The sequence below is a fragment of the Beta vulgaris genome, chromosome 6, assembly GCF_026745355.1.
Source record: "Beta vulgaris subsp. vulgaris cultivar EL10 chromosome 6, EL10.2, whole genome shotgun sequence".
NCBI lineage: Eukaryota > Viridiplantae > Streptophyta > Magnoliopsida > Caryophyllales > Amaranthaceae > Beta > Beta vulgaris.
The window spans coordinates 33,247,622-33,253,621 of record NC_079207.1 but is presented as its reverse complement, the minus strand read 5'-3'; positions in this window follow the sequence as shown (position 1 = coordinate 33,253,621).

Sequence of the window (6,000 nt, the reverse complement as noted above, 5' to 3'; positions counted from 1 at the left end):
GTGGTTGTAATTACAGTTAATTTTATAGTTTGTACTATAAAGCAATGTGATTTTGAGTATTTTGTTGCTTCCCTCTACGGTTCACCATCTGTAACTAACCGGTCTCCCGCCTGGGATGATTTATCTTCTGTTTTACATTTGAAACATCCTTTAATCTTGATAGGGGATTTTAGTCAGGTGGAATACTCCTGCCAAAAAAGAGGGGGTAGGAAAAAAATTCGAGGTTTAAAGTGCTTTTTAAATTGGAAGAGAAAATTAGCACTATTGGATATTCCATTTGATGGGCCTGGTTTTACTTGGTCGAATTGTCGAATTTTGCCTAAAACCATCTTGGAACATCTTGATCGAGGTTATAGTGATGAGGCTTAGAGAAATCATTACCCTAATGCTATTATTCATAATCTGCCTATTTTTCTTTGGCCCAATTATATTGGACTCATTACCTGTTCAATTGGTCAAAGGTCGTCCTATAAACTTGAGGCTTGGTGCTTTGATTTCCCTCAAGTTATAACTGAAATTTCTCAAATTTGGGCCTCACATGAGTCCTTGCTGGGATAGGAAGGTTTGCATGTTAAATTAGCTTGTACTAGAAGGACTTGTAAAAATTGGTGTCTGGACTATAAGGCCCATCATGGAATTCAGTGGGATCGTTTTGATCGTGAATTTACTCAGGCTCAAAGTGGGACATCTTCTTTTGAGGATACTAATAACGGTCTTTTTCTAAGGAAGGAATTTTAGCAACAAGCACATCTGCAATGGGTCTACTGGAAACAGGGTATGCGCACAAAATGGGATTCTCTGGGTGATTAGGCACTTCTTTTTTTTTTACAAATCGGTCAAAACTAGACAATGCAAGAATCGCCTAACAACTCTCCAATTGTCTAATGGAGCTTGGACCTCTAATTTGTCACAAATTGAAGATGCTTTTCTGAATCATTTTAACACTTTATTTGCACCTAACGGGCGAGACATAGATCCAGTTTTTAATAACCCACAGTTGTAGCATTGGTTCCATGATCTTCCTAAGCTCACTCTAGATATGCAGAATTCCATTGCCATGCTTGTCTCTCATTTGAAAATTAAGCAGTCTGTTTTTAGCATGCATTCTTTTAAATCACCTGGGCCTGATGGAGCACCACCTTTATTTTTTAAAAATTTCTGGGACACGACTGGGCCTCATATCTCAAGGGCAGTGTTCCAGTTTTTTGAGACTGGTGTTTTATCGCAGGGTTTAAATGAAACATTTAACACTTTGATTCCAAAGGTTACTTCTCCTACTAAGGTGGATCATTTTCGTCCAATTAGCTTGTGTAATACTTCATACAAAGTCATAGCCAAGATTTTGTCTAATCGACTTAAGAGTGCGATGCCTCACTTAATTGGACCTGAATAAAATGCTTTTGTTCCTGGACGTAGTATGACGGAAAGTTGTTTATTAGGTCCTAAGGTCCTTCACTGGCTCAACCACCAACGACAAAGTCATAAATATCATGCTATGCTAAAGGTGGATCTTAATAAGGCATATGATCGGATACGCTGGAGTTTTCTCCTCAAAGTTATGGAAGTTATGGGATTTCTTTTTTGTTGGTTGGTATGATAAGGGAATGTCTTTCTACTGTTACTTTTTCGGTCCTTATTAATGGGGTGCCTACTAGCCGGTTTCAAGCTCATGCGGGGTTGCGTCAAGGGGATCCGCTTTCGCCCTTCCTCTTTTTATTATGTATGGAAACCTTAGGACAAAGTTTCAAAATGCCGCATGAGGATGGTGTTTTATCTGGTCAAAATCAGTCGTCGATCACCTCGGTTATCACATTTGTTTTTTGCGGACGACGCACTCTTTTTTTCCCAAGCCACTCCATACTCTTGTCAGGTTGTCCGTCGATTCCTAGATGACTTCTTCTTCTTGTCTGGGGAGATGGTATGTTTTGAGAAATCTTTTGTTATGTTTAGCCATAATACGTCTGAAACTTTTGTACAATTTTTACGACAACCTTTGGGTGTCACGAGCAAAAGCACTTTTGGAACATATTTGGGATGCCCAATGGAAATAGATGGTAGGTCATCTGTCGGCTTTGCACCTATCTTAGATAAGGTGCAAAAGCGCATTTCGTCATGGCAATTCTCAACATTAGATCAGGCAGGCCGTCTCCTCCTAGTGAACTCCATTTTAGTTGCCATTGCGTCTCACCTTATGGCTCTTTATGTTTTTCCTAGACACATTTTTTCTGCTTTGAACTCGTGTCTACTTAAGTTCTGGTGGGGTGCTTGTAGTACTAAGCGACCTGTTCATTGGCGAAATCAAGGACTGCTGAAACAACATAAATCTCAAGGTCGTATTGGTTTTAAAAATGTTTTACATCTGAATACAACGCTCCTTTTTAAACAGGCTTGGAAGGTTCATAAGGAGGAGGACTCTCTTGTTAGTAAGGTTCTTACAGGGCATTATGGAGCTTCTCCAATTCAGTTGGGATGTGTTAGACATATTTCTACACCAATGTCCTGGGGAATGAAAAGTATGATACGGGCAGCCAGGCAGCTGGGTTCTAGGATAGGAACAGTGGTTGGAGATGGTATGGCTACATCAATTCAAGCTAGCTATTGGGTCCCGGAGGATCTAGCGCAAACTAGACCTCAATTCCAATCATGCTTGCCCTTAAAGGTTTCCGGGTTAATATTGAATGGCGAATGGAAGGTTAGTTTAATTAGGAAGTTATTCTCATCCTTTACGGCTAACTGCATCTTAGCTATGGATCTCCCGCATTCTGAGGAACAAGATGTGCATTTTTGGCATGGGACTTATCATGGGCAATATACAATTAAATATGGGCATTAGTGGTTGCAAAGTCGTGGTATTTTAAAAGTGAATACTTTCTGGAAGGAATTCTGGAGGCTTCCATGCCTACAAAAGTGGAAGATGTTTCTGTGGAAGCTACTGCATAACGCCTTGGCCACTGGTTCGAATTTAGCTCGTCGTTCTATTACATTCTCGACTAAGTGTTTCTTTTGTGCAGATCACCTGGAAACTCCGGAGCATCTCTTCAGAGACTGCATTGTGACGAGGCGCATTTGGCAAGCTTCTGATTTAGGGATTTTAGTACCTTCTCATGAGTTTATCCCTTTGGCGGATTCGGCTCGTAATTTCCTTTACATGTTTCTTAATAGTCAACTTGATGGAGATACAACGCGCGCTATTTTATTCATCATTATCTTATGGATCATTTGGCTTCACCGTAATGATATGGTGTTTTGATCCATGCAGGTTGACCTAAGGAAAATTTTAAAATCCATTGCGAAAAATAGTAATCGTTGGAGCTCTGTGAAGGGGGCCTTGGAATTGACCCCATTACAACTTCGACGTATCACTATCGAAAAGGTTCGTATACCGGCAGTATCAACTCCACGTTGGTTGCATGGCTGTTTGACTGAAGTCCCGGCTTTAGTCAAAGTAGATGGAGCTTGGAAGCGTCATCGTTGCCGGAGCACTTGGCGTGCTGCTATTGCGTGGCATATTTGGTGGGACTCTTGTGTTTATGCAGATGGCGTCATGGTGGCTGCAGCAGATCCGCAACATTCGGAGTACTATGCAATTTTAAAGGGTCTTCGTGAAGCTTCAAAACATTCTACCTCCATAATGATTTACACTGACTCCCTACTTGCAGTACAAAGGTTGCACAATACTACCTCTGCTTCTCCTTATCATCTTCATGTCATTTTGGATATTTTAGCTCTTGCTCGTTCTTTAACTTTTGTTGCTATTATTAAGGTTTCGCGTGTACTGATGAAAGAAGCTCGCGACATTGCTACGACAATTCGTCGAGAGTTTTCTTAATCGTTTGTTTTTGTTTGTTGGTTATAATACAAAGCTTTCAAAAAAAAAAAAAAAAGACTTGAACATTGACCCAAAAAGAATGATACAAAGTTGAAAGGAACCCCAAAATAGAATCAATCTGACGAGAACCGAATAAATCCGACCCAATTTTTGTCCACGGACAATGATGAACTGAATGCAACCTGAAAATAGTGAAACCCAAAATAACCCAAGCTCGGAAAACTCGAATGAAATACCAAGTTCATCATGAAATGAGTTAGATTCAACGACAACTTGCCAAGTATCCCAAAACAATTCTACATGACCGGAGAATGGAGATAAACTCAAACCTAACCAGTAATTTGTAAATATCTCTAATAAATGGATTATCTAGTTTATACTCTCTCTATCCCATATCAGTTGTCATGTTTGAGGAATGAAAAAAAAATGAGGCAACGTCATTTATTATATTGTTTGCACCTATTACATTACTTTTGACAAATAGAAATTAAGTTTAGTGGAACATTTTATTCTTTTGTTGTTTTTTATATGAATCTTGTTAATCTTGAAACATCCAAAAAGAAAATTTGACAGTTAAAATGGGACGAATGCAGTGTTTTGTTTACAAGAATTCAAATATAAACTCAAATCTTCATGGTAATATTAACAACTAAAAATATACAAACATGATAAGTTAAACTGAACTGGGCATGAAATGCATTATACAAGACAATCTGAATAAAAATTAACCCATAATGAGTTAGACTTGAAGACAATATGAACTGGAGATGTACATGAACCATTGTAAAATGGAAGCTTTTTGAGTGGCTACAATTAATTTGTAGCCACTAAAATTACTTAATATCAAACCCTCCATTTTCAGTGACTCATATTGGTTATTCATTTTGTTGATCTTTAAAACATTCAATATAAATTGTCGAAAATTAGGAGAATTGTTAATTGTGAATTTATTAATATATACTCCTTTCATCTCATAATATAGTGCCTACTTCATTTTTGATGGTCAAACTTTAAAATTTTTGACCAAATATTCTCATTATTATATACAAAAAAAACCTACTCATGTGTGATCTTGTTAAATTCGTCTCAACGTTTATTTTCATAATATCAACTTTTTATATTTTATTTAATTACATAATAGAATATATTAAAGGTCAAAGTTACGTTTTGAAGACTGTGTAAAAAAAACAAGCACTTTATTATGGGACGGATGGAGTAATTGTTAGTGTTAGTTTTAGTTTTAGTTTAACATAAAAGTTAATTTAATGAATAGTGTAAATTTTAGATTAAAAATGAATGATCTAACTGTTTGGCACTAGCGTTTTAGGTAGAGGGTAGAGTTTGAACGTGGTCAAACCGCTACTTGATAATTGTGTGAGTGTTTGATAAGGTAGCGGTTGTAATAGCGGATGGAAGTTAAACTAGAGGTTAATTAGCTTTTGTAGAACGTTACATTATGTAACGTTTCATCCATGTAAATAGCAGTGCAAATACAATCTTCTCGCCTACTGCTATTTCATAAGGTTTGGTTGTTGTTGCTTTTCTTTTTCTTTTTTTCTTTTTTTCTTTTTTTCTTTTTTTCTTTTTTTCTTTTTTTTTAAATAAAAAAGCCTTTAAAGTCCTACCTTTTCACTTGGTGTATAATTTTGTACTCCAATCTTCTAGTTAGTTGTAAGCTCTTGTATAATATATGTAATATATATTAATATCACCACCGTTACTAAAGTCTTATAAATAAATAAATTAATAAATATACTATCATTACATAAGGGTTATTTACTTCTATTTTATGTGGTGCTTTTTAAGATGCGAAATATGCACTTCTAAGGTCTTAAAATAAAATTAAAGTACTTCTAAAATGACAAAATTACGCTTTGGTCCGTGTTTATATTGTTTAGTTATATTCTAATATTTTCATTCTAATATTTTCACCCCATGAAGTCCTACAGGTCGCATACATTATTTTTCTTATGAAAAATAAGACATAACGTTTAAATAAACATAGATTTTAATCAATAAAATTTTTGTAGTTAATTTTATCACTAAATAAATGTCATATGTTGTCTTTAACAATTTCAACAACTACTATTACCATACACTTATACTTTGAATTACTACTTTGACGGCTAACCTCTAACAGCTACTAGTTGGCAGCTAACAACAACTACAAC